General features: G+C 42.4%; 1 protein-coding gene across 12 annotated transcripts in view; it reads right to left on the reverse strand.

Moving 5' to 3' along the window:
- ICA1 (islet cell autoantigen 1) overlaps positions 1-8,395 on the reverse strand; it is a 72,023-nt gene extending 63,628 nt beyond the window's left edge. For 3 of the 12 annotated variants that reach the window (XM_068934950.1, XM_068934943.1, XM_068934945.1), the window contains exon 1: positions 8,221-8,360. The gene's annotated coding sequence lies outside the window, so the exon portion shown is untranslated. Of the gene's footprint in view, positions 1-4,069; positions 4,167-5,620; positions 5,771-8,220 lie in introns of those variants that run through there. The other 9 variants (XM_068934946.1, XM_068934951.1, XM_009674310.2 and 6 more) reach the window with 8 other exon arrangements.
- Positions 8,396-11,294: the final 2,899 nt, after the last annotated feature.

Below are 11,294 nucleotides of genomic sequence, written 5' to 3' on the forward strand. Positions count from 1 at the left end.
AACCTGGCTGTGTTCATAAACTCTGCTGACACTCTGAAAATCCCTAGCTGACCCTCTGTGGAGCCGCCAAGAAACTTTAGCATATTTCACACATCTCCCCGACTGCAGACAGATACCAGACAGGAGGACCGCATTTAGCCAGATCAGGTCTGACAGAGCATATTGGCCTGGACACTGTGAAACAGAGCTGAACGGTTTCTAGACTCAGTCGGGCTTTAGAAACAGCACAATTGCATTCAGGCAGTGCTCTGTCAGAGCTAACAAGATGTGCTAACACGACATGCTGAAACCAAGATGGGTCTGCAAACAGTCAGCTATGTCACTTCTGCATCTGTTGCAATTTATCTGCTGTGTAGACTACCCACAAGTTATTTCCATGGGTAGCCAAAATATCTGGAATTCACACAGAACTTCATAATACTTCTAGCATACTGCATCACCAATTGAATATTTTAGTAACCATGCTGCTGGAAGGAAACATGATGGATGACACCCTTGTTAGAGAATGGCATTTCTATTCCACATGACTGTGGAAAATCCTCTTATCCTTTATACCCTCCAAGACCATTTGAGTACACCATTGATGTTCTCTGCAAACAGGAAAATTATCAAAAATGCTATCTTGGTGATTCGAGGGACCTGAAGTCTAGCACTCCCTGTGCTTACCTTCCATTTGTACTTGCTTGCTTCTCTTTTTCAGCCTTATTGCATTATAGTTTGTTGCAGCACAACTTGTCTGGTTTCCCAAAAGCTAAACAACATTATCCAGTTAGTGTCTGGAGATTATTTATAGGAAAAAGTCACTATGATTGCCTTCTTTCCAACAGTCAAATTGATAACAAACAATGCTGTATATTAACATCACTCAGATACACTTATGTTTACCAGAAAATAAAAAATGACGGTAAGCAAAATTCAGATCTCAGTGCTTTTCTAGGTTACAGGGATATGAATAACCACAACAATCTTTTCCTCTCATTCAGGTATCTGCCTTTGGTTGAGCATGGATTATATAGCACTTAGACTAATTGCTCAGCCAACAGATCCTGTAGAAGAAAACAGCAAGCAGAGACTGCAAACAGAAATCTTTTCAACCGTCTCTAAAACAAACCGTTGACTCAGCCACCAGTTCTTAGAACCAAAGGATGAGCTGAAATCCCTTCAAAGTTGATCTACAGTTCATGAATGCTGATCTACAGGCCAAGATTAGTATCCAAAGATAACCTACTATAGTTACATAGGAAGGCCGTAGATCAAACAATACATTCTTCTGAGATGCATCCAGAAACAAAAGAGAATAGAATGAAAAACAGAGCAGAATACAACAAGCCATAATCTGTTCATGAAAACAGACACAGGAGATAAGTTTGCACTTTCACTTAATAGCTAGCAGTATCCTCTCAGTTAACTATCCTTTTAAGGCAGCTAATATGTTCTCAGGATCCTCAAATCCCATCAAATTCTCACTTAAAAACAAAAAACAAAACAAAAAAATCAACTTATAGCTACAAGTGTGACAGAATCATGCATTGTCGCTGATTCACTTTATAAACGTTTTATTAAAACCAATAGCTTTCCAAGAGACTCCTAAAAGGAATAGTAGAGTGGTACTAGGTAATAAAATACAAGGAGAACTTCAAAGAGTTCTAGCTGTAAGACTGATAGATTCATTTATGTAAAGTACTCTGAAAGGAAGCAATCTGCTTGGGTTAGGGAATCAATGCCATCTGTGCCTCTGTAACAGCTCTTTGTTGGCAACCTACTGACCCCCCTCTATTCCCTCAAAGAGGTGATCCAACTGAATCATATAAATGGACTTCTAGCACAAGATGTAGTCTCACTGCAAGGTGAAGATTAGCTATGGCAGAGTTGTTTCTTCTCTGATCTGCCTAGAGATGTGCAGAGCCAATGAGTCATCTTTCATTTTATGTTTCCCTAGCAAAAGGAAATGGAGCAGCCTATTGATCTGAATTACATTACCAATGCAAGACAGTAGTAAAAACTGACCTCAGGGCCTGTATAGGTACTTGAGTATGCAAGATACTTACAGGTATAGGGCCAACTACATGAATAGCTACCACTGTAATTCAGCTAAGATATATCTATGACAAATGATAAGATTTAATTTTCCCTCTAAAGCTCTTACTGATGTTCTAATCCTGCAGACTCATCCATGCTCAGTTTTAATTCCATGAGTAGTTTAATTCTGTTAGACTACCCACTGATGCACTTGTTTATTAATTCAAGAAGCCAGCCTAACTGGTATGCAAGTGTTGCATTAGCACAGTTAGTTACATTCACTACAGCTTTTTGTTGATGCCTTTACCACAGATGGATCCATAACCTTGCTTTTTTCCAAGAAGCATGTATCTTATAGCTTATCCACAACTTTTTAGGAAAACAAATGTTGCAACCTTGTAAGGGAGAATTTGTATCAACAGAATCACTCTGTTCATCTGACTTCAGACGTTGACATCTAGAAAGAAGTTTCACACATTCTTAGAAGAAGCACAGAGGAAAGAATATCCATTATACAGAAGAATAACTTCTGCCACTATACCCATACACCAGAGGAGGGAAGAAATTCATGCTGTTTGACTTCAATCATCTAATCGCAGTGCCTAAATTACAATATGAACCTTACTTTCACTAAGCAACCTATAACAGTCAAAAGTGCCTCCAAAGAGCAACTCAGAGCACCTAAATTGGAACCTTACCACTTTCCTTTCAGTGAACAGAAATGAAAGTTTCTGAATTAACCACCTGAGTTACATGGCTAAATCATGTAGTATGAACACTTCCCTACACCAGTTCTCTCAGAACAGAAATGTAACGGTGATCTGCTGAATTACTCAGGGAAAAAAAAAATTCAACAGTATGTTGAGCAACATTGCACTTGGCCCATGGTGTACCCCATGAAGGCCACTGGAACCAATTTTTTCTTTCACTGTAAATACTTCCAGAAGTAACATATTTCTACACATGATTTCCTCCATTTTCTCCTTTTCGATATTTATCAGGACTCAACTGGCAAAAATTTCATTTACTCTAGACAATTTGTTTTGATCCTTTAAAGATCAAAAGAGACGTATCGATAACAAAACTAGATGTACAGAAAAATGCAAGCATGAATAACTCAAAACAACAGACGATTCAGAGTGAAACTGGAGTCTGTTTACACAGAAGAAGTTTGAGCCAATATAATACTCCCTTTGCCTTCTTTTTCAGGCTAGTAAATTGCATGAAAACAAACCACAAGAATACAAGCGGATGCATTAAATGACTGAGATTGTGCGATTAAGGACTTGCAACAGTAGAAATCACGCATAGGGTATGAAGAAACATGGATGCTTTGGGTCTTCCTTCTGTCATTTTGGAGTATTATCTACGCACCTCTCTGCAAACAATACACCCAACGATGTGAGTAGTACTACTGGTGCTAAGTACACAATCATCAGTCTTTCACTAAGTTTTAAATTCATAGTTAATACTGTCTACACAAGGAAGATAACCAGTAGCTCCTGCAGAGAGTACTGTAAGAGCTGTTTTATTCCAAAAACAATTACTATGCCTCTCATGTAGAATAAATATTTTAGAATACACAATTAACATCAGAAATTATCCTGGTTAATTCCTCATGCAGTCTAAACAGAGGATGATATCTAGGGCCCTGTTTCTTCCACTGTCATTTAGAATTTTTCTATTCCCAACCCCAATATGTACAAGTTAATCAGTTGCAGATAACACACAACAAGTTTGCACATCATAAGGTTATTTTTTGCTTATGTCTGAAACTTAAGAGTTTAAACCCATTCGAACTCCATTGGTTGTCAACACCCAAACTGTTAAGAGATAAAAGCTTTAGCCTACATGAAGAAATGGAAATTTGGCACCACATCAGCATTTTTAAGACTATTTTTGCTCCTACATAAGCACAAGAACCCATACTGGTAGTATTCCTCTTAAAAAAAAACACATACACACACACACACAAAAACAAATCTTTTTTTCTTTTAAAATCAAATTTTGCTTTACAAAATTGAGAAAGAGTATCAATTCTTAAACTCACAGGCTTAGCTGATCCCTTTGTTTCCAGAGCAGGACATGTACTGAGATGAAGTGCAGAGCTGGTTTTCAGCCTTTTTACATAGCAGAATGTCAAATTCCTAGAAATAGTGGTTTATCTCAAAAGCATTGACAAGAACGGTACACGTAGTTACAATGTAGTGTACACAGTCTCAGAACAAAATACGTCACATAAATGCTGGTAGACTCACAGCCGACCGATTAGCCAGCAAACAATAGTCCTTTCTAGATAAACCATCTTGCATGGAGAGCTTCATCATATATGTAGAAAGACAGCTTATACACATAAGCACATATAAAATTAGTTTTAAATTGCTTTTCAGATTATACTGATTTTTCCATCTGCGTATTACTGAAATAACAGAAGAATAGCACACGGTATCAGCTTGTCCTCATGTAAAAGCTTTCACTTGACTACTAGTTTCCCATTTATATTTATGAAGCACACTGATGTCCTTCAGATAGGATGAGGTAAGTACTGTAGGTGTTTTATGGAAGAACAGTTTGGAGACAAGTCAAGTGGCAGGTCTATCCTCACTCTGCAAATAAACATCAGAGCTGGGGAAATAGGCAACCCAGTACTTACTCGCATTATAAATGTAGATCTACTTCATTTCTCTGAAATGACTATCAAATTGTTTTGTGATACATTGGTTTTAATACTATCTAGCTCATGAGTTTAAAAATAGGATTTTTTTTTTTTTAAAGAAAATGCCATATGGAATACCTGCTGTGCATAGATTATAAAAGATAGTAAGAACACAGTTTTTGTGACACATTCTACCCATAACAACTCTAGAGTCTCAGTCTTAGAAAATCTCCACTTTTGTAGAACCTATGAGAAAATAAGTGGATGCACAAAAATACAGACAACCTCTTTTCACATTTATACAATTATAAATATGGACAAATGTCATTATATAAGTTCAAATTAATGGCTCCCTTATTTAGATACCTTATTTCCCGACACAGCCAACGCTCCCAGTATTCCCAGCCCCTCCTCCCTTATTCACCCATGCAGAAGTCAGGAAGTAACGTTATTATACCTGAGGGGGAATAATGCAGGGAGAAGGAACAAGGGAGAATAACCTTCTCTAAAACCCCTCAGGAGATCATTTTACACCCATGAATAAAGAGATTTGATTAGCAACACATTTTTTGCATGCAAAGCAAAAACAATACAGGGTGATCTTCTTTCACTGTTCTTTGAGTACACATGCATGATTAACACAGACTGCATGCTCTTGACAGATGCATAATCCACTCAACCTTTATATTACTGTTTTCAGACCCTGGCACACCAGCCAACCAGTCCCACAGCAGTGGTTACTCCCAGGAAGCTACCTGCAAGATGGACCCACACACTGTTTAAACAACGCAGAACAGACAGTTCCCAAGGTTGACGTAAGTGATTACATAACAGGTCAAAATGCCCCTCATTTTGCCATGGCTAACAATAGCCACAGGGAAAAACTACGGTGAGGCTATTATTACTATCAACATGCAAAAGGTCAAATGTTTCTACTGTTCTTGCCTGCTTGGTTCTTTGTGTAGCATTCTTCACTCCCCAGGCTTTTGTATTTATAATGCTTCTGCAACATGTGGCATAATTTTGTCTCTGGAGTAATTTTTAAAGTTGAGCACTCACAGAACATCTTGAAGAATGAACCGCTTCAGACCAACCCTGTTACAGAAGATATTTGAGGAGTCTTTGAGGCTATTTCCTAACTTTTAGTTTTAGCTAAGATGTTGGTTACGTTTTTCTGTCAAGTCATACCAGCAGCTTTCAACACCAGTTTAAGAGTGAAAAGAGGCTATTATTTAACTCTTCCAAAAAAGTTAATTTGTTCTGACGAATTCCCAAGTAATTGGCCCTGTAAAGTACGCATAAGTGAGAAGAGAGCAGAAGACTGTTAGTTTCAGCCTCCACGAAGGAAAAAAGACAGCTCTGTAATAGTGTTCAGTAGCACTTTTACTTTGCGCTATGTGACACCTCCCTTGCCCGAACAACGTCATCTTGTGCAGGAGATATTCAAGAAACCTTCCCTTCCATACAGTCATAACTGATCTTCTTGAACCTGCACACTTTCAGCTGCACATATATAATTTCCTCTCTCATGATGACAACTTGACAGGTGGAGAAAGTCACCTGTACCTAAAAAGCACTAAATTCTTTATTTCTCAGTTAAGGAGCAAGGGAATTCTAATTCCAATTACCAGCATCTAACTCATGACCATTGTTTGAACCTTCCTGGAAATAACAGTATTTCACCCATGAAGCTTGAATAGCCAAAAAAAAAAAAAAAAAAAAGTTTGGAAACTCAGAAACTCGTTTTGACCAAGGTCTGGCAGCGTTCAACTGCCACATCATCTTCCAATAGAGCTTGCCATGAGAACAACCTGACTGGTTATACCGGTTATAGCAGTTTACTACACAGGGGAAGATCTCTGTGGCCTTAAGTTAAATTCAGCGGCATTAAGATAAAACTTTCACAGTTGCTTATATTACAGGAAGAGACTGTCAACACAACAGTGCAACTTTATTAGTTTAAAGGCTACCTTACTCAAAGAGTAACATAAAAATGCTAATGTCTAAATGAGACGTTCACAGACTTCATGCTAAGTGCTACTAACAAGAGCAACTCCTAGATCACTGCCAGGCAGATACCAATATGGAGTAATACTTGCACTCCCAGGGAAGCTTGGATAGCCAAAGTTGAGAAAGAGTAAATTAATACAAAAATCAAATGAAAGGCAATAACAAAACAGAGCCTGCACTATAGACTCCAAACCCAACCTACCAATTTCTCCGCGCAGAAAAGCGGTCAAACAAACACAGGAAAATCATTTTCCTGACAGTGACAGCCCTGCCAGACAAAAGCAAGAAAACAGCTTACTTCCAAGTAACGTACTCTGAACAAGAACCAGGGGTCCTCCTGAGACCTAAATTAAATAAAATCCTTTACCTATACAGAAGCTGAAGGAAAGAGGGAGTTAAGAGAGGGAAACATGGGGAAATAACAGGTGCTTCTTAGTCATAAACTATCAACTTGGTTTAAAATAAGGCTTGCAGGGAGAGGCAGCCCGAGGAGCAACCACACAGTACAAGCTACTATAATATCAAGTAGCCAAAATATTGGCACCACACAAGTTTGTGGGGGGTCCACAGAACCTGAGATTTGACTCTGTTCCACATTTTCAGATTAGAACTAGATCCACTGAGGCCAAACTAAATTACTGTTTGAAGAGGGTCCACGTAAGACCTTAAGACTATCAGCACTATCCACGACAGTGCAGACCAGACAATTTATTTATGTTTGGCCCTGAACATATACACAGTGACACCAACTAAATAAACAGCACAGCACTCTTCAGACTTACTAAAAACTGACTTGGCCATGGAAGTAATGGTTTTTTTTCTTCTTTTTTTTTTTTTTATACCAGCACATCCAAAGCACATTAACGTGCCAGTTTGATGAACGCAGGTGAAATCTGATTACAAAGCTCAACCTTGCATGAAATATAAGCTCTAAAAAGATTTTATTTTTTTAACTCCAGTTTCATTCGCTGCAAACGTCTCAGTACCTGACACACGACTCACATTTTGTTAGACTGAAAAACCCACAAGCACCCCCTGAAGCCCACAGGTAAACACAGCCGCTGCCCGCCCCTCCTGAGGGTGACACACGCCGCAGTCCAGCAACGCGAATTTCAGCCCCGGGGCCTGGTAGCGAGGCAGGAAACCACCGAGGAGAAGCGGACGCTTCCCTCCCCAGCCTCCCCGCTTCCAGCGGGCAAACAGCCAGGCAGGATGTACGGGAGGAAAGGAGGCAGAAACGGCGGCTAGCTGCAATCATCATGGCGAGAGAGCCACACGGCAGGAGGGAGGGGGAGGAGGAGGCAGAAACGAGGGGCAGATACCATCTTGTGCCGCGGGAGTTTCCCCCCGTCAGAGGTGCGACCCCAGCTGCCCCTCGGCCGCCCAGCCCCGACGGGCACCGGCGCCGCAGGCCCGGCCGCCGCGCCGCCTCCGTCCCCCTCGGGCGGCACCCACCCGACACCGGCCGCGGCTGCCGCTGCCGGAACCCGCTCTCCCCGCCCGGCTGCGGCGCGGCGCCCCCTCCCCGCACTCACCTTGCCCGCGGCTGAGCAGGGCCGGGGCCGCCGAGCAGGGCCGCGCCGCCGCCGCCGCCCCTCCAGGTGTTCCAGCGCCGCCGGCGTCACAGCGGCGAACGGAGCCGCCTCCGCCGGCGCGGGCGGTCCCCGCGGGGGGCGGAGCCGAGCCGCCGCCCAGCGCCCCAGGCGGGAGGGCGGCGCGGGCCGCGGCGGCCGTTGGCTGGCGTCGGCCGCGGCGGTCGCGTTTCCTCCTGCGGCCGCGGCCGCTTTGGCGTCGCGCCGCGTGAAAGGGCCTCGGGGGAAGCAGGTGGGAGGGCCGGGCCGCGCCGGTCCCCGGCTGAGGCGGTGGCAGGGCGCCCCGCGGGCCTCCTGTCACCGCCTCAGCCACAACCCGCATCCCTTCTCCTCAGCCCCTGCGTGCTGGGGACTGAGGGTCTTAGGAGCAACGGGCTGTTATTTTCCTGCCGTTCCCAGATCGTTCTTGCGGCCCTTAAGAATGAGAGGACTTCACCAAATTTAGCGAATTCCGTAACAGTCGTGTGGCAACAACACCTCGCTTCGCCTGCCCTCCTCCTAGGTGCTGGCCAGGCAGGCTGAAAAGGTGGTTCTTGTCCCCAAGAAAGCTGCCACCTCGGGCAAGCAAGGATAAGAGGAAGCAGACGGAAGCGAGGAGCGCCAAGGAAATAAGAGGACGCGTGCGCCACAATAAAATAGTAGTAATCAAGGAAGCGAGGACTTCAGGAAAAAGCAGCCCTTTGACGTGACAGACAGCTGGCACGTCAAAGAGGATAAGGAGAACCTTGGCTCAGCTTGGGTCAGAAACAGGTCACTGGAGATTTTGGGGGCAGTTGTTCCAGTACGGTGCTGGAAGAGCCGCATTTAAGCCAAATGCTAACCTTGAGGTGAGGGAAGAGGGCTCGCGGGTGGCGTTTGGAAATGGTCTGCTTGGATAGATGGGGAGTGAAAGAAGAATTGGGCGAGTAGCATGATGGGGAAGTGGGGTAGATATTTTCAAGTGGGGGAGGGGGGTTTAGCTTTTTTGTGTTGCATATGAAAACAGCTGTAGGTTAAGCATTGACAGCTGGAATGAAAGTAGGAGCATGGGAGATGAGATAGAGTTGGTAGGGTCTAAGGAAAGGGTTGAAGAAAAAGAGCGGATATAAAATATCAGTGTCCCAGACTGGAGAGGATTATAGAAGATGAAAAGGAAAACAAAGTAAGTAGAAACGAGGAAGGTGGTGGGGTGTTATTTGCTGAGCCTTAGAGTGGTCTGAAGTACTCCTGCCACAGTCTCGTGGTGCTTCCTGTAAGGCATAGCCAAACAGCTTCACTGGCGGTTGCTTGTATACGAACAAAAATGCTGGATGCGTTTACACAAACGGACACTCTACCCTGAGAGGCAGCAACTCTGAAAAAGACTTGGGATCCTAATCAAGTTATCTAAACCCACATTCCCAGGGTGGTGAAAAGGCCAAAAGGGATAATTTGATTAATAGAGGTGTAACCTGAGGAATTCCAGGTAGGAGTTGGGGAAGCTGTATAATTTCCCTGTTTGACACTGGTCTGACCACTGCTGGAAGATTTTACCCAGGTGTACTGTACATAGTGCAGACAGTCTGCTGACAAACTGGAGAGGATTTATGACAGGAAATAGGAGATTGCTTTTCAGAATTGCAGCAATGCTAATAGTTTAGTCTTCTGTGTTTAAACACAGTAACAGTGAACAAGTGTTTTTGTGGGAGGCAGGTTTCTTAATGGGGTCTCAGTCTTGCGGAAAAAGGTGCAACGCACTTCAGCGGCCAGAAGTTTGGCATACTGAATAGGAAACCTGATTATAGATATCTCATTCACCTTAAAATAGTATATCGTAGATGCTGGTAGCTGCGCTGGTCACCCAGAGCTCTTTTTAGAGCAAATAGAAAAAGGCACTTTTAGAGTGTGGTTATTTTACTTTTGGATGAGTTGAATCATTCCATAAACTCTGGACTAGAGCTCCCTTGACTCTGAAAGGGTAACTAGCTCAGATGTTAATACTTGCATTACAGGTGTTACTCTTTCAGTCATTATTATCCTAGGTACTGTGTTTTTGAGAGAAAACTTCATGCAGTTGCTTCTTACCTTCCCCAAAAGGAAGTAGTGCTAATCAGGAGCAAAAGGTCTGTCTGCAATAGATGAGGATCTGGGATCCCTGCAGCCAGGCCTGGCATTGATATTGATAATTTTTCTTCATAAGTGAACCTGAACTTAGCAGATTGTGTCTCTGTGTGCAAATCTCCTAGATTTTTTTTTTTTTTCCCCCTAGGAGGGAAACATCTCACAGAGTGGAAAATGTGTACTTAAATCACTGCAGGAGCAGAAACAAGTCACAAAAGAAAATTTTACTTGGTAAATTTAAATGCATTATTTTTCTTAGTTGTGCCAGGGTAAAGTAGTAGAGATAGCAGACCTGAATAAAGCCTGATTCTGAAAACCGTTGTACTTTCGTCATTAAGGAACTATTTTTATGCCAGCAGTTATGCATGTGGATGGACATACCTAGAATCAGGGTCTTGGTCTAGCTCATTTCTAGTTTACACGAGGCCAACATTCTACAAACTGGACAACAGCTTCTAGTATTGTCCAGCTTAATGTGCTAATTGAAGTATTAGCTAAGGTTATTTTATGACCTTAAAAAGAAAATAATTTCAAACCTTTATTTCTTACTACACTGCAGATATTTCTTGATCTTTTATCATGTTTCATATAGTTTATCATCAGACAAGGATGTTATAAACGTAAGCAAGTGCCATCTGGTTGTTCTAGCACCTCTCCTATCTCTCGTGGGATATTTTTAGTGCAGCAGAAACACAGACACGTAACCACAGAAAAGTTATTGCAAATGATACATGAAATAAGGTGTACCTACTATTTTCTGCAAACCTAATTCTTTGGCAGAGCTCACTTGATGCACAAAACACCCATGCTATATTGATTCTGACACTAGCATTTTTTCTCCCTTTGAGTATTAAAGTCCTGTTCACATCCACTAATCAGTTGATCCACTGACTTTAAGAAGTCCAAACTCACCAGTTTTGTTCTTTTGTAGAATTCCA

Source organism: Struthio camelus, chromosome 2 (genome assembly GCF_040807025.1).
Source record: "Struthio camelus isolate bStrCam1 chromosome 2, bStrCam1.hap1, whole genome shotgun sequence".
Classification (NCBI taxonomy): Eukaryota; Metazoa; Chordata; class Aves; order Struthioniformes; family Struthionidae; genus Struthio; species Struthio camelus.